The 21,300-nt window shown below is 36.9% G+C and overlaps 1 protein-coding gene across 1 annotated transcript in view; it reads left to right on the plus strand.

Annotated features, from left to right (window-relative positions):
• The window catches only part of MDFIC2 (MyoD family inhibitor domain containing 2), a 104,431-nt gene that overhangs the window by 16,884 nt on the left and 66,247 nt on the right, over positions 1–21,300 (plus strand). The gene's annotated exons all lie outside the window — the stretch shown is intronic.

Below are 21,300 nucleotides of genomic sequence, written 5' to 3' on the forward strand. Positions count from 1 at the left end.
TTTTCCATAGGAAAAAAATGTATCCCAACATAAGACAGATACAAAACAGTCAGAGATAAAACATAATCATAAGTTCATGAACTTTCCTTTTTCTAGGAAACCAAAGGAGTAAGATACACGTGGCTTGACTTCCAGCTCTGTCTTTTCCATTGCTTTCTGGGTTCTCCTACATTACTATCACTAATAGTGGCATCATGATTAATAATATTATTATTACTAATAGTGGAATTGTGGTTAATAATACTGAGCAATGGCAGTTGAGTTTGCTGTGTGTTAGGCATGGTGGTTGAAGCTGGACTGTCACAGTCAATAAGTATCAGCTCTGCAAGACTCGTCTACAGGCAGATATCACATATTATATGATCAACTAAATACGATCATTAAATACAATTCTTATTGATATTATGGAAGAAAATCACAAAGTGTATTATGTCACTTTATCTTTACAAGAACTCTGTGAAATAAGTATTATCTCTGATTAGTCAAAGGCAGCATGAATTCAGAGACATGGGCTAATGTGCCCTGTGTCACATGACTGGAAGGAGTACAGAGGCACCAGTTTAACAAGAGAGGTCAAAATGCACAAAGCTAATCACAAAGAAATAGCTTTAATATTTCAGATAATGTTTACCTTCTCAAAGTCTATTCATCTTTAAAACCATCCCAGGTTATATATGCTAGATAAAGCTTAATTGAATAATGAATCTTTTTTTTTTATTTTATGTATATATATATTATATATGTACATATATATTTGGGGGAGTTATAGAGTCTCACTTTGTTGATCTGGGTAGTGCTGTGGCATCTTAGCTCACAGCAACCTCAGACTCTTGGGCTCAAGCAATTCTCTTGCCTCAGCCTCTTGAGTAGCTGGGACAGCACCCACCACAACACCCAGTTAGTTTTACTATTTTTAGTATAGACAGGTTCTCACTCTGACCCAGGCTGGTCTTGAACTCCTGAGATCAAGCAATCCACCCATCTAGGCTTCCCAGAGTGTTAGGATTACAGGTGTGAGCTGCCACACCCTGCCCAAATGAATGTAGAAATAAAAGCAGAATCAATGAAAAACATTGCACAAAATTTAAGAAAATAGTGAAAGACAAGAGAACAGAAAATATTAGACTCCAATAGTCTTCCAGGAGGACCAAAACAAGATCTACAGTTATACACCTTGGAAAAAAGGTATGAAAAAGGCAATATAGTATGTAAAGTTTAGTCAGCATCTAGTATACGGGGGACAGATACATGTCCTCTTGAATGGTCTATTTTCTATTTGTTGTCAGTGACTCCCAAAAGTACTGGTGAAAGAGTAGCAAGTCTGCCGTGTGTACCAGAAGGCTGAGTAAGAGCATGTGTACCAAGGATTTGCCATTCCTGGCCTCTGATGTTTCTGGCACTAGCTAAGGGTACTATTATTACAGGGAATATTGAGGGAATCTCAGAGTGTCATGATAAATAAGATCAAAAAACAGAAAAGGCAGAAAACACTGTTAAAAAGGCAAGAACAGCTATGTACAAGACTCTAGGTCCACCCAGAGATGGAAGTTAGGTGTTCTGCTTAGAGGAATTAGTAACACGATTTATTAGTTATAATAACAATAAAAGTGTTCACACAGCACTGTTCAAGCACTTCCATGCAGACATTCACTGAAGTCTCTCAGAAATCATTTGAGATGGCTGCTGTTATTATTCCCATTTTATAATCTACAGATGAGACAGCTGAGCTGTAGATCATGTAACCTGTTCAAAAATCCACTCCTGGTAGGTAGGGGAGCTGGTTTCAAATCCCAGACTAACCGGCTTCAGAGCCCTAGATGTTAACCATTACAATATGCCCCAAACACTTTTTCTGGCAAAACTGCTTTAAGGATATTCCTTCCCCTAGAAAAAAACAAGTAAGTCAAAACTACAATGGTAGGTTTAACCCACAATACTGTCAATGAAACTTCAGAAACTCATAGATCAGCTAAACTAACTCCATGTACTCTGATATTTGTTATTCTTCAAAGTCAGAAGTTGTTCATTTTTATGTTTCTGCTTTCTGTTTTTAGAAAGGTTAATAGAGTTTTATTGGAAACATATGAAGAGTCAAATGCAAATTTTGTTAGTTTATAGTTTGGAATTAGGCTAACTTCACTCTATTAAAATTATGGGGCAGGATTACAGAAATAAATTACAGGGATTAACAAGTACAAATATAGTATGTAAAATTAACAAGTACAGTAATTTTAACAAAATACTGTCAAATCACTGTTAACACGTTTCCTGCTAGTTAATGTTCATTAAGTCTCTCTAGTGAGATAAAACATAAATGAAAGATAACATGACCTTTGCTTTCATGGAAATTTAACTAAAACAAGGTAACAGTTTTAGGAGTTGCATTCATGAAAACGGGTCTAACTGAATTTTAAAACTAACTTCATTCCAGAATTTTTAAAAGCCAGTAGCCAGTATTTCTGCAACCCAAAGGCACAGACAGCCCTTTTGTCTGATAGTGGAGTACTGGAAGACTAGAGATCAGGGATCAGAAGTGAAGTGGAGCTAATAATCTTGTAAGATTATTAACAGTATGTATATTAGCTGATTGATTTTTGACATTTTACATATTCTTTCAAAAATATATTATGTAGTCACTATCCAGATTTAACAGATGTTAACATTTGGCCATATTTACCTTTTTCTTTTTCTTTCTTTTTTTTTCAAGAAGTGAGCATCACATACCCTTTATTCTGTCTTATTCTGTATAAACTCAAGATTCTAACTTGAAACTGTTTAGCCAGACCCTAACTGTTATGATAATAGGTACTAAGACCCTTATCCAACTATGGATCCCTTTAATTTGACCAAGCAGCAGGTAGGTGGGAATGCAAGCCCATTGTACAGATGAGCCAACAGAGGCCAGGGGAGGCTGAGAAACATGGGACTTGAACCCAGATACTTCTAATTCTGAGACCGATGACCTCTAATCTCAAAGTGGTTAAGTAACGTCACATGTGGGATTGAAACCCTGCTTTCAATGCCCCTTTACTTTGCTCAAATCTACAGTAGCTGAAAAAAAATGATGGTAGTCATCAGTAGGAACTGTGATCGTCCCGTTTCAGCTTCTGCTATTCCAGAACCTATTTATTCCGTCATTGCTGAGCATTTACTATCTACCAAGCACAGGACATTGAAAACGCTCCCCAGCCAAAAAACAATCCCTTGGTGGACTATACAAATTTACAAAGGTCCTGCAAATCTATTCCAGTGCCTGCCTTCCTAATAAAGTTGGAAGTCACAGGCATCTTCTGCCACAGGACTGCTGCACTCCCAGCCACCCGGTGCTGCTGTTGATGCCAAGATAAATACGTCCTATTATTTAATTATTAATCAACCAAAAGCCTTTTGTGGAGAAAATACACCACAGTCCCCAAGCCTCCAAGCCGGATGACCGGGATGTATTCAACTGCTTCCTCAGTCTCCCTCTCCACCTCGTCTCATTCCTGAAGTTAGCCTGGATGGCAGGTCTGTCTAGATACACAGTGGTTATAAAACTCATCTTTTATTCACCTGTAGCTAGCTAATCAAAGGAGAATCAGAGTCCAGCAGATCTGGCTTCAAATCTTAGTCCTACCATCCACTCTGAATGTGATCAAGGATGATTTGTTTGATCTCTAAGAGTCTTAGTTTCCTCCCTTCTGTAAAACGTAAAACAAATAATAATAAGTACTTTGCAGGGTTCTGACGAGACACTATGTGTCGAGCATTTGGCTCACAGCACTTGTTAAATAAACAGTCAGAATGGTACTTACTGTGGTCATTGCTGTCTATGGTGAGTGGGCAGAGGAAAGACTCCAGGGTGACATTCAGGAGCCTGACTTGGGCACCTGAGATGATGTGAGGGAGGCGAGAAAGCTTGCAAAGGAGAAAATCGGGTGCTGATTGGAAACTATGTATAAACAGATCTTTTCAGAGTAGCTTCATCATTTGGTGTGAATAGTATGAAGAGACAACTAGGGAGAAAATAAAGGAGTTACTCATCGAGACCCAGACACGTCAAACACTAGCCCCTGCTTTACATTTATGACTTCATAGGTCTTCACAACAACCCTTTGATCTGAGGTGGTTTTCTTTGCTTTATAGAAGAAAAATCTAAGGCTTGGAAAATAGAAGTGACGTTATTAAGGCCATCTGGTTATTAACCGGTAGAGTTAGAGGTGACAACCTAGATCTTTCTGATTCCACGGCCTGTGTTTCCACCGCCTCCAGAGACACCAGCATATTCATCACACAGGCTCCACTGCACATAAAAAAACCAAACCTATTTTCTTGAATTTTCTGTGCGCATCATATATAATGACATTCAAATATATTACAACAACATGACAACTTGACAGTGCCAAGTGATGGCAACAACATCCCTAACTGGAATTCTGATAATCTACTGATAGGTGTATAAATTGGAATCATTCTGAAAAGCTGCTAGGTGGTATCTACCTAAAGCTAAATATCTGCCCATCCTACAGCCCACCAATTCTCAGTCTGGGCTTATACCCAACAGAAACGGATGTATAAGACCACCAAATGTATAATAATATTCAAATCAGCTTTATTCATGATGGCTAATTACTGAGAATAGCCTGTATGTCCCCTAATAATGGAATGAATAAATAAATTATAGTGTAGAATAGAACACAAAAACATGATTAAAAATATAAACTACTGGTATACTAAAAAATGTAAATGAATCTTGCAGACACAGGTTGAAGAAAAAAATTAGATATAAAAGAATATACATTATATGAGCCCATTTATAAGGAGGACAGACAAAAGTAATCTGTTGTGATAGAAGAAGTTATTCTTGGGGCAGAGGTTCCGAATTGGGGGGAGTAGGGGCATCAAGGACCTGTCTAAGGTGCTGAAAACATTTTTATTTCAATGGGTTTTGGAAACGTAGGTGTACATAGATGTAAAAATTAACCGAGGTGTACATTTAAGGTTATGAACTTTATTCTATGTAAGTTATGCCTTAACATAAATTTAATTGAAAATATTGAATTTTGGGCTAACAGGCCAGTAGGCTCTCTAACATCGACCTCTGATTTAGACTGAGTTCCGTACTAATCACATCAGTCTCACTCTTGACTCTCCTGCACCTGGCGTTTACTAGGACCCAACAGGCATTTATGTAATGAAGGAGTACATGCCCCTGACATAGAGCAAGTCCCCCACCCATCCTCAAGCACATGCCTCCCTATTTCTTGGGTGAACCATGGATGGTGGCGGCATCGTGCCCACACCTCAGGAGGTGGTGAAACCCTCCCCATACCTGGCCGAGCTTTCATCAGAAGAAACAAACCATAAACCAAGCAGCAGTTTTGCAGTATGACACAGCAGTATTGCTTGCATTAGGCCAATTTTCCACTTATGACAGCAGTAATAGCACTAAAAGCCAATAAAAGCGGACTGTTCGTTCAGAGATCAGCTTTTATGGCTTATTCTAAATATTATCAAGTGAATCAAGAGCCATCATTAGAGTGTCTAAAAAAGCCTTCATACCTTGTAAGCAAACAGTGTGACTTTGACAAATAATCATTAGCGTGCCTGTGTGAGACCAGTGCTGGGGGAAAAAAGTCAAATAACAGATACTTCCATTTACATAAGTCTTAGGATAATGTTGATTAGCTTCAGAATAAACAAAATGGATTTCACATGTAAAATGATATACTATCACTTTCAACAACTCCAGCAATTTTTTTGTTTTTTGTATTTTATTTCCAAGCAGCCCAAGATACGGGCTACTTTAAGTTGTTCCAGCGTTCTCATTCCTTAGAAGCATGTGAAGAAAGTTTGATATAACTGCTCAGAGCTCAGACCATGGCACAGGCTCAGCCAATATTTCTCATGCCTCATTGAAAGTACATCTCAATAATTCTTATTTCACTCATTTCAAATTTGGTAATTATCCGAGCATGCCATGCTAAAAATGACTTATTTATAAGGAGTTCCTTAAGAAAAAATAAGTAAATCCCAAGGAAATCAAGACATTTCATTGTTTTAAGTTAAGAACATAAGCTTCCTAGAGTATAATTTGGCAAAATTACAATCTACTAGACCAAAGTTTTGGCATTTTTTTTCTATAATTGGGCAGATAGTGAATGTTTTTGGCTTTGTGTCTGTACAGCTATTCAATTCTACCATTACAGGGTGAGAACACAGACCGTACATAAGTCAACGAATGTGGTTATGTTCTAATAAAACTTGATTTACAAAAAAAGACTATAGGCTGCCGTTGGCCCCTGGGTGACAGTTTACCAACCTCTGCATTAGATTATTACAAGCATGATGTCAGGACTATGCATACTTCACTCACCAGGGTTCCCACAAGTGGGTGTCTAGCACAGAGCACATGTTAGGTATTTGGTAAGTATTTACTACATAAATATTGATTGAATCATAATTCTTTTTTTTTTTTTGGCTGGGTCTGGGTTTGAACCTGCCACCTCCAGCATATGAGGCCGGCACCATGCTCCTTTGAGCCACAGGTGCTGCCCTGAATCATAATTCTTAAAAATCCATAAAGTTCATTGGCCTGAAACTTCCAGGCATTAACTTAATAAAATAATCAGAGACATATGCAAAGATTTTGCTATGGGTTCTTGTTGCAATATTTGTTTATAACAGTAAGACAATAGAAGTAACGCAAGTGTCTAGGAAGAAAATATGGACATTCATAAAATGAAATCATGTGCAGTCATTAAAAATGATGACATAATATTGGAAGAATAATATTTAATGATTTTAAAATATATTCAAATATAGTAAGCTAAGGATTTTATTAGAAACAAGTATTGTTGACTATACACGTATTTATTAAACACCTACCATATACCAAGCATTATTCTTGACACCAGAATTGAGCAGGAACAAAACTGACAAAAATCATGCCCATACAGAGCCTATATTATCATATTATCTTAATCAAGTATAATTGTATTTTTGTTTAAAAGATTGTGTGTGTGTATATATATATAAAATATGTGTGTTTTTTGAAAGTTTGAAATGTTCTTCATCAAAATAATTTTAAAAGTTTATTGTGGGAGAATAAAATCATGGGTAATTTTATTTACTTCATTTTGACTAAGAATATTAATCAAAGCTGATTAGTTACCAAGATCTGCATCAATAATGAATGGTCCGATTTCAAGTTATTATTGCCTAATTAAACACTTACAGAGTAAGACATGGATTTTAAGAACTTTTTTTAACCAGAAAAGTTCTTTTTTCAAATGAAGTGTTTTTCTTTACCAGATCCTCATATAGTACTTACTGTATTTTGCTATGCATAATGGGCTCCTGTGTATAATATGCACCCACATTTTTGGCCCAAAGTTTTAGGAAAACACCCCTCAAGAAAGCGGTCAGCTCTTGGCCAGGAGAGACACATCTAAGGAGGGCTAACGCTGCCCTGATAAATGTACAAATTGCACTGTCCTCCTGCAACCACCCACTCTGAAGGCTGCCCCTTCCCTCTTTCCCAGGAGTCCTTCCCTCCTCACTTCCCCGGGGCCATAGTCACGATGGCCACGTGTGCGGCCAGTGGGGCAGAAGCTTCTGCAGGTAGCTGGGTTGTCCCTGGGGCCTACCCAGGGCTCCCAGTCCCCTCCAGGAGGCTGGGCCTCATATCTCAGCCCTTGCCCCACATGGCCACAGGCTGCCCTACCACTACCCTTCCCCTGATCGCAGTGCTTGGTGGAGACCACTCCAGCCTGTTCCTCCTGGATCCTGGCTCCTCTTGGACTGGAACCCTGTTTGCCTTGAGGGCCTAGGCAGGAAGGCATGGAAGCCCTGGGGGCGCCTGCTGGGCTCCCCCACTCCTGAGCTATATTACTGATGCATAATGTGCATCTATATTTTTCTCTGAAAATTTGGGCAAACAAATGTGAATTATACATAGCAAAATACAGTATTGCTAATAGATGCTACATACTAAGTACTTCATAATTATTAACTTCTCGAATCCTTGCAAGAACCCTATGACGTATTATTGTAATTATCCTTATTAACAGATGAGGACACTGAGGCATGGGGGTTAGGCAAATGACTTGCCCAAGGTCACAGCAGCAGCCAGTGGCAAGGCTAGGACTTAACCCAGGCATTGTAGTGCCCTAGGCCTGTGTCCTTAATCATGTGAATACTATTTGGAAGCACAATACCTAAAATAGGTAATAGTTTATTAACGTCAACTTTTTCATAAAATTATAACATTTGTGTAATTATAAGGTCAGTGAGAATGAGGAGAAGTCATTTCTGAGGATCATGGGAATTTCTGTTTGAAGGTTACAAGTGACAGCTGCAGGCTTACATCACCCTCAAGAGGCTACTTACTCCTGTAGTTTGCTTGGGGACACAACGAGTTAAGAATCTTCATTCTCACACATAAATAGTTTTAAATGGTAGAAAATTTGATAGAACTCATTTTGCAAAAATGGAAAAGATCTTTAATGGAACAAATGCAGAGTTTACAGGAAGAATAGTAGAACATTTGGGTTTTAAGGTGCACCACTAGCAGTACCTGGTAGTTTTTATAACATTCCTTATCACATATTCTATTTGAAGTTGCTAAGTTCTTCAGTCAGTTTAACGTTAACTATTTGGAGAGAAATACTCTTCAAATATATCTTATAACACTGAATTGATGGACAATGTCATTAAAAAATTATATACCAGTGCTCATTTCTGTCAGATACATACTCCATATTTAAAAAGAGTTAAGTTTACTTTGTTAATGTGATGACTCCTTTACTTTCCTAAGTGATAATTAATCTGCAGTGAAAAGCAGCAACATTTTACAATCAGAATTGCCTGGTTGATCTCTCTGAGATTATTCAAAAATATCAGTTGTTTCTTTTTCATTCTTTACACACAAGCACACACATACACACGCGCGCTCTTACCTCCCCTTACACACATATATGTGAAAGTACAGTTCGATAGTATTTTCTTTTTTCTTTTTTTTTTTTTTTTTGAGACAGAGCCTCAAGCTGTCCCCCTGGGTAGAGTGCCGTGGCATTACAGCTCACAGCAACCTCCAACTCCTGGGCTCAAGCGAGTCTCCTGCCTCCGCCTCCCAAGCAGCTGGGACCACAGGCGCCCACCACAGGCGCCCGCCACAGCGCCCAGCTATTTTTTGGTTGCAGCCGTCATTGTTGTTTGGCGGGTCCGGGCTGGGGATTCGAACCCGCCACCTTAGGTGTACGTGGCTGGCGCCTTAGCCGGCCGAGCTATAGGCGCCGAGCCTCGATATTATTTTCTAAAGGGATTTCTTCAGCATGGATGTGTGTGCACACACATGACAGCTATTTCTGTAACTTATAATACCAGTGCATTTAAATCGCACACGAACTTTATGTCCACCCTGTATTTATAGCAATACCTTTGGTTTTGAAAGGCCAGTACATTTCGGTATCAATAAAGCAAATTCTAGATCTCATTATAGATTTGACTACTGAACAAACCTAAATAAGCTACCCTTTAAAAACTGTGATTGATTAGTACTGCGTGCCGTTGGCACAGTACCAGGGAATGGCAGCATATGTGTGCCAAGCTCATCTGTACCTTGCCTTTTTCTCCTGTGACACTTCCAAAATGCTCTTGTAAATCAAAATTAAGACCTACATTTCTCTTTTTTTAAATGTTCTCATAGCTCAAACTTTTCACTAGGATTGACCTTATCCCAATTAGATAACATTACTGTATTATCTGGAGTTTACTGTTTTAGGGAGGATTTTTCTGGACCATCTCCTGGGTAATGGCAACAATCCCAAAATACTCCTGGCAAGAAACAATTCTGTGATCTCATCCTGAAGCTTTTAAGACTTCCCTTTGGATTAAAGGTCTTAGCATCTCATTTTTACGAAGAAAAAAGAGGTGATAAGTACTATATAAACACATATTTTCTTTAGAGTAGTCTCTAGAGAAATTGTTGAGTCAAGTAAGTTTTAATGAACTCTCTGGGCTTAGCACACTTGTTATTCCACCTCTGGGGACAAACATTCACATCTGCATGAAACCTCATGCATACCTTTCAAGTCTCACTGATTACTGGGCAAATCTTAGATTGGGCTTTCCTGTTAGATTGCATTTATCTTTCTTGTACAAATAGCCTCCTTAGACAAAACTCCCGTTACTGGCTGGACTTACTTTGGCAACAGGTAGGCAAGAGTGTGAGAAAAGTATGGAGAAACAAGGTGAAAAGGGAACATACTATTTGTCCTAAAGTCTAGGATGTCAATAAGAAGGCAATGGCTATGAATGATTCTTTGGAGTGTTTTTGCAGGATGTTTATGGCTAGCTGACTGTTTAGGTTTTTGTCTCAGTAATATCCTTTGCTCATTTTCATTTTCTTTCTTTTCTCAAATCTTGCTGAAAGAAAATTCTAACTCAGGGGCACAGGAAATAGGTATTCATTTATGCTTTTCAGTGGGAACCTAGAAAAAGAGCATGGGGAATAGAGGAAGGATAATAGGGTTTGAACATTCCAGCGATGCTATGTATTCTATCTGAACTCAAAATTCAAAATGCACCAGGCAGTTTAAAAAGTTAAATATACACTTACCATTCGACCTAGCAATTCTACCCCTAGGTATTTACCCAAGAGAAATGGAGACACATGTTCACATAAAAACCTGCATGGTGATGTTTATAGCAGCTTTATTCATATTAGCTCAAAACAGGAAACATCCAAATGTCCATCAAAAAAGAAAGAATAAACAAATGTGGTTTGTTCATACAATGGACCATGCCTCAGCATTACAAGTGATTGAACTCAGCAACATAGAGCTGAGTCCCAAAAACCTTTCGTTGAGGAAAAGAAGCCAGGGACGAGAAAGAGCATATTTTGTATAAAATCCTAGAAAAGGCAAATTTAATCTGTAGTGACAAAGTCTGGGATTAGCTGGTGAGGGTGTGGCAATTGCAAAGGAACTTGAGGGAGAATTTTGGGGACATGAAATTGTTCTGCATTTTTATCCTGGTGCTGTTTATGTTTGTTGAGACCCCACTGTTTGAGAATGAGCACATTTTATCATATGTAAATTATACTTCAATGAACTTGGACAAAATTAATGGGTTAAGTAATACTTAAATTGTGATGGAGATTCTGATTATTCATTTTGAAAAGTGTTTGGAAATATCACAGTTTTGGCCACTGTGATTTGGCGCTACCTTGTCACCCTTCTAAAGTTTACTTAGAAAGGTAATAGTTTATTAATGTCAGCTTTTTTGTAAAATTATAACATTTGTGTAAAATAAAAGTACCTTCTATTTTATTTTATTTTATTTTATTTTATTTTATTTTTTTGAGACAGAGTCTCACTGTGTCACCCCAGTTAGAGTGCTATGGTATTACAGCTCACAGAAACCTCCAACTCTTGGGCCTAAGTGATTCTCTTGCCTCAGCCTCCCAAGTAGCTGGGACTACAGGTGCCCACCACAATGCCTGGTTAACTCTTCTATACCTTTTTATAGAATTTTTATTGTAACACAGCTTTGGTAAGTGTGAGTTGAGATGCTGAGATATAAGGTTCAGTTTTGCCCCTGACTGTCTCTTTTTAGGTGAGTCAGTTACTTACTTGGGGCTGTTTTCTTGGCTGTAAGGTGAAGGTTATGGACTGGACTGGAATTTGCCAATTGGTGGCCTGTGGGTCATGGTTAGTCAATATTTGCAAGGCCAGGGAAATGTTCATTAAATATTTGAATCAGTTACCTTTAAAAATCATAAATTTTTCAAAGAAATTTAAGACTCCTGATTTCTCTAGAAAAACAAATATCTGACAATACTAGATCTGCATCCCAAATGACATCAGTTAGCTGGGAGTGATTAGCAGAGCTTGGGTTATTCATGTAGCATGCTCCATGAATAAAATCCAGCATCCTTTTCTAATTAGAACACTAAAGAAGATAGGCATAGTTGGCACATTTCTGAAACTGATCGAAGCTATGACAAACCCAAAGCTAATATTTTACTGAATGGAGTAAAACTGAAAGCTTTTCCTCTTAGAACTGGAACCAGAGAAGGCTGTCCTCTGTCACAATTATTATTCAACATAGTGCTGGAAGTTCTAGCCAATATAATCAGGCAAGAGAAGGAAATAAAGGGCATCCAAATGGGAGCAGAGGAGGTCAAACTCTCCCTCTTTGCTGATGATGTGATCTTATACTTAGAGAACCCCAAAGACTCAACCACAAGACTCCTGACAATCATCAAAAAATACACTAATGTCTCAGGATATAAAATCAATGTCCACAAGTCAGTTGCCTTTGTATACTCGAATAACAGTCAAGATGAGAGGCTAATTAAGGGCACAACTCCCTTCACCATAGCTTCAAAGAAAATGAAATACATAGGAATATACCTAATAAAGGAGGTGAAGGACCTCTATAAAGAAAATTATGAAATCCCACATGGAAAAAAAAAAAAGAAAGGAAATAGCAGAGGATACTAACAAATGGAAGAACATACCATGCTCATGGCTGGGAAGAATCAACATTGTTAAAATGTCTATACTTCCCAAAGCAATCAACCTATTCAAGGCCATCCCTATTAAAACACCAACATCGTGCTTTCAAAATTTGGAAAAAAATGATTCTGCATTTTGTATGGAATCAGAAAAAAACCCATATAGCTAAGGCAGTTCTTAGTAACAACAACAACAAAAAAGCTGGGGACATCACCATACCAGATTTTAGGATGGTACTACAAAGCCATAGTGGTCAAGACAGCATGGTACTGGCACAAAAATAGAGACATAGACATTTGGAATCAAATAGAAAACCAGGAGATGAAACTAACATCTCACAACCACCTAATCTTCAATAAACCAAACAAGAACTTCTTGGGTAGGGTGACCAGACATCCCAATTTTGGCGGGACAGTCTCGCTTTTCAACAATTTGTCCTTCGTCCTGCAGTGTTTTTAAAAAGTCCCGGTTTTTGGAAAGAATGCATGAATGAGCTGGAGAACAAGAAGGGAATATACAGTTTTCGGCCACCATATGGCTATTTCGCCAGAAATGAGTTTTATATTATTTTTGTTAATTTTATAATGTTAAACTGTAATAAATAATCACTGAGAAGTGATTATCGAGAACTGCTTATCAAAGTTTGCCTTGTTGTCAGGCCCTGCCCTGCGCCATCCCCTGCTCCGCGACCCCACTCCAGCCCCGTTTTGCCCCCACTCTGCCCCCCCATGTTATCCCGCCTTACAGATGTTAGAATCTGGTCACCCTATTCTTGGGGAAAAGACTCCCTATTCAATAAATGGTGCTGGGAGAACTGGATATCCACAAGTAAAAGACTGAAACAGGACCCACACCTTTTCGCAAAAATTGAATCAAGATGGATAAAAGACTTAAATTTAAGGCATGAAACAATACAAATCCTCAAAGAAAGCATAGAAAAAACACTGGAAGATATCAGCCTGGGGAAAGACTTCATGAAGAAGACTGCTTTGGCAATTGCAGCAACAAAAATAAATAAATGGGACTTAATTAAACTGAAAAGCTTCTGTACAGCTAAGGAAACTACAACCAAAGCAAATAGACAACCTACACAATGGGAAAGGATATTTGCATATTTTGAATCAGACAAAAGATTGATAACCAGGATCAATAGAGAACTCAAATTAATCCACATGAAAAAAGCCAACAACCCATATATCAATGAGTAAGACCCATGAATAGAACCTTCTCTAAAGAAGACAGATGAATGGCTAACAAACATGAAAAAATGCTAATCATCCCTAGTTATTAGAGAAATGCAAATCAAAACCACCCTGAGACACCATCTAACCCCAGCAAGAATGCCCATATCACAAAATTTCAAAACTGCAGATGCTGGCTTGGATGTGGAGAGAAGGGAATACTTTTACACCGCTAGTGGGATTGCAAACTAATACAACCTTTTTGGAAGGGAGTATGGACAACCTTAAAGAACTCAAGCTAGACCTCTCATTTGATCCTGCAATCCCATTACTGGGCACCTACCCAGAAGGAAAAAATCCTTTTATCATAAGAACACTTGCACTAGACTGTTTATTGCAGCTCAATTTACAATCACCAAGATGTGGAAACAGCCTAAATGCCCACCAACCCAGGAATGGATTAACAAGCTGTGGTATATGTATACCATGGAATACTATCTTTGTATTAACCTGGATGGAAGGGGAACACATTATTCTCAGTAAAACATCACAAGAATAGAGAAGCATGAATTGTATGTACTCAACTTTTACATAAGCACCATTAGTGACAATTAATGACATGGTGCGGGTGGGGGAAGGGGGAGAGGAGAGAGAAAGAAGGAGAGAGCCTTGGAGAAAGGAAGAGCAGAGAGAGGGAAGGAGGAAGGGTGCCCCCACACCTTTTGGGAGCAAGACATGATTGTAAGAGGGACTTTAATTAACAAATTTGATCAGTGTAACCTGGTTTCTTGTACCCTCAACGAATCCCTAACAATTTAAAAAAAAAAAAAAAATCAGTCCCAAGAAGTCACTCACTCACAGGTACATAGAGAAAGCACTGGCAAGCTGTGAAAGTTCAGCCAACCTTCTGCAAACCCTGAGCTTGGATTTGACCACATATGTGCTAGAGAAAGTTTCAACAATTATAGTAGCCTGGGACTTATGATATGAGTTCGCCACTGTCAACAAGTGAACGAAACACAAAACTTAGCCCACAAAGAGACACTGTATTTATATATGATTGGTCTGTGTTTATCTTTTCTTCTTCTTCTTTTTAAATTTAATATTAGTCTAGGGATCAAGGTTACATGTTCTTTATACAATTACTCTGAAAAATATTCTTATTTATTTTTCATGCTTTGAAATAGGAAAAATTAGATGTACCTTAGAAGCTTCAAAGAACTAACCTGTTAAATAAACTGGTCATTGAAACTTCAACCATTTTTTCCAAAGTTGTTAGTCGAATCTACTTGTCCATGTATTCCAAAGTTTAAAGTAATCCCAAATTTCTAATTTATTTGTATAATTCAGTGGTTCGCATTACTTGCTTTCTCAGAAGACTGTATTCTTAGTGCCCTTTCTTCACTGAAGGAAAAATAAACTTGTGGATTTATTTATGATGTGCTTTTGTCTAATTCTTTAATTTCTTCTTCAGCTCATTTTCTCTGGCTTCTCTTTACTTTAGGATCATTTTCTTTTTCCAGTTTCTCAAGTTAAACATTTATTTCAGTTATAGTCACTTAAGAATAGAAATTTTTCTAAGTTTTTATTTGACTCGTACCTCAAGTTCAAATATTTTGTATCATCGCTGCCTTTATTTTCTAAATTTGACATAATCTTGTTTTAATTTCTTCTTTGGCCTATTAGTAATTTGGAGAATAATATTTAAACTTCCAATTAACCATAACCATTTTAAAAATGCTTTTATTAATTTCTAGTTTTACCTCACTGTAGTAAGATATGACTGGCACCTTTTCTGTCTTTTGGAATTTATCGGTATCATCTTATGACCTCGTGTGATGGGTGGCTAATTATTATTTTTTATGTGATTACTGAATGTAAATATTCTAAATAAATATTCCATAGAACTTCAAAAGGACATGTATCTTCTGATATAATTCACCCTTATTAGTTATTATATATATAAGTTATATATCAATTCTTATTTATTTATATACACTTACTTTAAACTTACAATGGATTTTTATTTAATCTTTGTAATGCACAAAAAGCTGAAGACTTTTCTGGTTCAAAGGAGAGCACTATGTTTTAATTTTTCCCCACTGTTATTTATTAGTAGTGGGCATACATGGTATGTGCTCCAGAAAAAATAATTCTCATAGATGAAGATTATATAAATTTATTAATACCAAATATTGGATAATAACATAAGTTTAATTTGTGTAAATGAAAGGAAAATATTTTTGAAGCAAATAATTACCTAGAAAGTGGATCCTTCATTGACGTACTTCTATAAAGGAGCTGCCAAAATCAATAGATTTTAAGAAATACTTCTTAAAAATCAGCTGCGAAAAAGAGAGAATACTGAAAATTTAATGATTTAAAAAACAAAGCAGCATGTCATTATATATTTGTCTAAAACCGTAGAGTGTACAACATCGAGAACAAACCTTAATGTAAGCTGTGGACTTTGGGTAATTACGACGTGTTAGTGTAGGTTCATGGATTGCAACAAAAGCAATGCCCCGGTGGAGGCCACACATGTGTGGGGACAAGGGGAGATAGGAGGTAACTCAATATCTTCATATAAATTTGCTGTGAACCTAAAATTGCTCTAAAAAAATAAAATTCTTAAACACATATACATATAATATTCATATATATATATGTTTACATATATATATATCTGAAAAGAAGAGAAAATCAATGAAAAGGAAAAAAAACTAGCAAATCATAGCCACAGCTAAAATTTCCAAGTCCACTTTTCAGAAGGTAAACTAGTCCTCTAGATGTATTAATACTCAGGTTCTATTTTTATTTACAATTCATTTCTCACAAATAACTTAGCTCTCACCTGATGAAAGCCTTTCATTTTAAATTGTCTGCTGTGCAGCTGCCATAAGTACTATTTTTCAAAAATCTATAGAGAGTAGAGTCCATAATACTATGAAGTTAAGCCCCATGAAAAACTTTATATGTAGATCACATTGTTTTACAACAGGATAGAAATACTTTCTCAGGGCTAAGATTTATCCATCAGTTCTTGATTTTCTTCTTGGCTTGGTAAAAATGAAGCTCCCTTCTCTATATAAGGAAGAATTAAGCATAAAATCATTGCATAATTAATCAGAGAAAACTTATTAAAACAGAAGCTTAGCACTCCCAGCCCTCCTCCCCACCCACTCAGCCCACATTTTGGGGGAGAGACCTGACTTAATTAATTAACACAACATTACTCAAGAGGAGACTACAATTACTCATTCATCAGAACTTAAATGCAGAAAACCAGGAGGGGCAAATGCTGGCAGTATCCATCCAAACCTGTCCATTCGCAGACTCTTCTGCCAACATAGCACCAATGATTTAATCCCATCGCCACGCTGTGCCTCTTGTGGCAGGAGATAGATATGCTGAACCAATTCTCCCAAACTTCACCTCATGGTTTTTGCCATATCCTTGTACCATCTGGACTGATATTCACTAATTTGCTTTAAAACTGATTCTTTTTAAAATATTAAATATGTGTATTTTAAAAGAGAATTATATATCTCCATAATAAGTAGGAGGGCAAAGCAGTTACAGTTGCCCTAAAATGATTATATTTAATAATGATTGCAATTTAATCAACACAGCATTCAACAGTATAAATTAAAAATTTGACATTGAATATACACAATTAAATATAAGTAATAATACATTAAATCAATTTACAAAGGTGCATAGGTAAAAATAAGTTTCTCAATGAAAAGAACAGAACTGCTTGTAAGTGTTTTTAATGGAGTGATATTCTCCTTAAAAGCTACTAAATTGACAAGGATGTAATAACCAAAATAATAGAAGAGACTACTTGTTCAATAAACTTTTGGTTTTAAAGACAAAGAGGTATTACATTCTCTTTTCTGAATAAGCAAACTTATTTGGTAAGGTATGAAGCACACTGTGGAAAGAAAATGTTCCTTACATGCTTACTGTTGTCATTCATTCTGAAAAAATACTAATGAAGCATCTTGACAGCCAACATTACCCTAAGGGTCTAAGATGGCTAATGTGTGTTAGTGTGTGTATGCAGAAGGTATGGAGGTGGATGCAGTGGGGTTGGTGTGAGTTGGGAATTCATCAAATCCCAAAGTCAAAAGAGACTCCCTTTCTCTTCCTTCATATCTTCTCCAAAACCAGTTCCTTACCTGGTCTTCCCTATCATCAGCGAGAGAATATTACACCTTGGAGAATATTTCACTAGGTTAGTTTTGTGGATAATTATTTTTAATACTCAATTTAAATATGACTTTCCCAAGGAGTTTTAAGTGACCCTGGTGTATATTCTATACACACGTGTATACATGCCCGAGTGTTCTCATAACTCCCTCCATTTTCACAATCTCGAGATTCATTGCACTGCTGTTATTCTCTGTTTAACATTTGCCCAAGAACTCTGTTATCATGGGACTGCATCTTCCTTGTTCAGTGTGTTTAGCAAAGTAAGTCTTTAGCAAAGTGAATAGCATGTCTTAGGTGCTCAGTAAATATTTGTTAATTAGATGAATGACTGAGTGTATGGCCTGATGCCAGCAGCTACAGGTATTTGACCCATGTAACTCGCTTTGTTCCAATTTCATGCTCATCAATGAGTCTTCAGATTACAGGATGAGAACATGCTGGTCACATAGACTCAGGCACACTGATTCCTGGGATCTGTAAACTGGCAAATTGGTTTTCAGTTCCTAAGTGTTCATTTGATCAACATGGTTGCTCTGAATTGGCCTCAAAAAAATAATTCCATTCTCAGAGGATTTCCAAACATGTAAAGATGTTAATAGTCTTCATGGTAGAAAATTGCCAAAATACACTCAACTAAGAAGACAACTGACAACATCAATGCCTTTTTTGGATCAGAAAAGTGAAGAGATGATCAAGCCATTACTATTGCCATTGTTTTCTCCTTAGGCAACCCATATGTTTTACAAAATGAAGAAATGCAAAATTTATGCTACATTTTAAATATATTTTCATCATTTACAAAGTAATGCTTCCTACCAAAATCTAAAATGCAACACGATTGTGCTAGTTGTAAAATAATTACAGAATTTTAAAGATAATAATACTTCAAAGTAAATTTAACTGCTTTCAGCCCTGAGGGAGTAGGAGGGTCTGAATCACCCTTACGATGTTAACAGCTAAAGAAATGGGACACAATATATTAGACAACTATTTTATACCTTGAACAACAGGAATTGCAGGACTGTGATCCCTGAGAGAAAGGTAACAAACAAGGTGAGCCCTACCATTGCCCAGGCCCTTTGTGTAGGGATAATTTCTGGGCTGTAGTATAGTAATGGATCCAAATAGAGCTAGGCAATGTTATTGAGATGAAGAAAAAGAGATTGAGGAGGCCAAAGAGGATAGAGAACACAGAGAACTCAAGAGGAGGGAGTAAATCATAAATTTGCATATGTGTGCCTTGAATCTTTTACTAATTACCATCTATATATGTCAAGTGAAATCCCATGAGGCTAGGCTTGACACAATATTTGGGGAAAAAAATTATAAGAGATCTGTTAGCCCACTGGTTCTCAACCTTCCTAATGCTGCCACCCTTTAATACAGTTCTTCATGTTGTAGTGACCCCCAATCATAAAATTATTTTTGTTGTTACTTCATAACTGTAATTTTTGCTGCTAAATCATAATGTAAATATCTGATATTAGGTGACACCTATGAAAGGAGGTTGAGAACCACTGTTTAGCTAAACATTTTACTGGAGATCATGTAGGGCTGATAATAACTTGAATTTCTACCAGCCAGAGTAGAGAAACCTTTGTGAATATGTGGGCATTGTGGGTCACACCTTCAGAATAGCAACATCATAGAAAAAGGGCTAAGTTAGCTCCAGAGCAACTATTACCACCCACTCTAAATGAGCTTTAAAATTGTCACTAGAGGGACGGCACTTGTGGCTCAAAGGAGTAGGGTGCTGGCCCCATATGTCAGAGGTGGGTGGGTTCAAACCCAGTCCCAGCCAAAAACTCCAAAAAAGAAAACAATTGTCACTAGAACAAAATATAATGTACTTTAAAAAAAATCCAGTACTCAATAACATAAAATCTATAATACCCAGCATAATTACAATAAAAATTTACTAAACATAGAAGATGTAGAAAAATGTGATCCATAACCAGAAGGAAAAATCAATTGATTAAAAACAGAACCATAAATGACAAATATGATGGAATTTGCAGTGAAGGGTGTCAAAACTATCATAAGTCTGTTTCATATGCTCAAAGATGTAAGAAAAAGACAAACATGATAAGGAAATTAATTACCTAAAAATAAATGAAATAAAACATTTAGAAAAATATAACACCTAAAGTAAAAGTTTCTCTGGATGGTATTAACAGTAGATTAGATACTGCAAAAGAGAAGATTAGTGAATGTGAAGAGACAGTGACAGAAATTATCCAAAGCAAAACATGAAGAAAAAAAATGTTGAAAAAATAGTTAAAAAGAAGAAAGCAAAAAAAACTAGCCTTATGACCTTTGGGATAATATCATACAATCTAACATAAGTATAATTGGAAGGAGAAGAGAGCAAACACAAAAAATAGTTGAAGAAATAACAACTATTTTATTTGTTGTTATTTTCCTAATTTGATGACCCCTGTGAACCCACAGACTCAAGAATCTCAAATAACCCCAAGTAGTAGAAACATGGTACATGAACAAATCCAGTTACACAACTCAAATAATTACTTGTTTTGACCCTCGCATTACATCTCTGTATATATGTTACCACTTCCCTTGAAAATGACTTTAAAATTCATTCATTTTGACAGTAAATACGGCCCACAGGAAATAGCTTTCCAGGGTCCTCAAGCCGTCTCCCATAACAAACACAAAAGCAGCTCTGCATTTACAATTAACTGGTCTTATTTCTACAGAAAGAGCATTGTTAAGAATGTTAATGCATCTTTGAAAAAACATTTATTGAAGTCATTATACATTACATTTTCCTCATCAAAACTTATTTTAGTAGATGGTAAGTCTTAACAATGCAGCATTTTCCATTTTGTTTTGGCTCCTAGGATTCACAGAGTTACATTTTGTTCTAAGCCCCAGGGCCTATTTTTCAGTCTAACCTTACTGGTATAACCATTTATTCATCCCCATCCTTTCCTGGTACAGCTTTTGTTCTTTCACTCTTATTCAGTGGTTCTAATGCATGTAGAAATTGTTAAAGCAAAGAAAGCTCATTCAGGAGTGTCAGGGAAAGCAATAAGACAGTACATATAGTATCCTGGAATTAGCAGTAATAGGGAAGTGAGTCATTACCACTGAAATTGAAATGTCAGTTACCAATCTGGACGTCCAGAATGAAGTAAGGAAAACACCACTATAAGCATTGAGAGAAGTCGCATCTGAAATGCTGGGTGGCTGCGGCTGGTGCAGAGAGAGTTTCAGATCAAGCATGTCCACACGAATTTCCTTTGAAGCACAGTTATTCAGGGTATGCTGAAGAAGGGACCACCCAACAGAGCAATAAGGGGAAAGACGTACTGTATTAACTCTATTAATTTAAAAGACGTCATTATGATTTTGATTTTAAGAATCCAGGATCAACT

The sequence above is a fragment of the Otolemur garnettii genome, unplaced genomic scaffold (genome assembly GCF_000181295.1).
Source record: "Otolemur garnettii isolate 467f Iridium unplaced genomic scaffold, OtoGar3 scaffold00015, whole genome shotgun sequence".
In the NCBI taxonomy this organism is placed as follows: domain Eukaryota; kingdom Metazoa; phylum Chordata; class Mammalia; order Primates; family Galagidae; genus Otolemur; species Otolemur garnettii.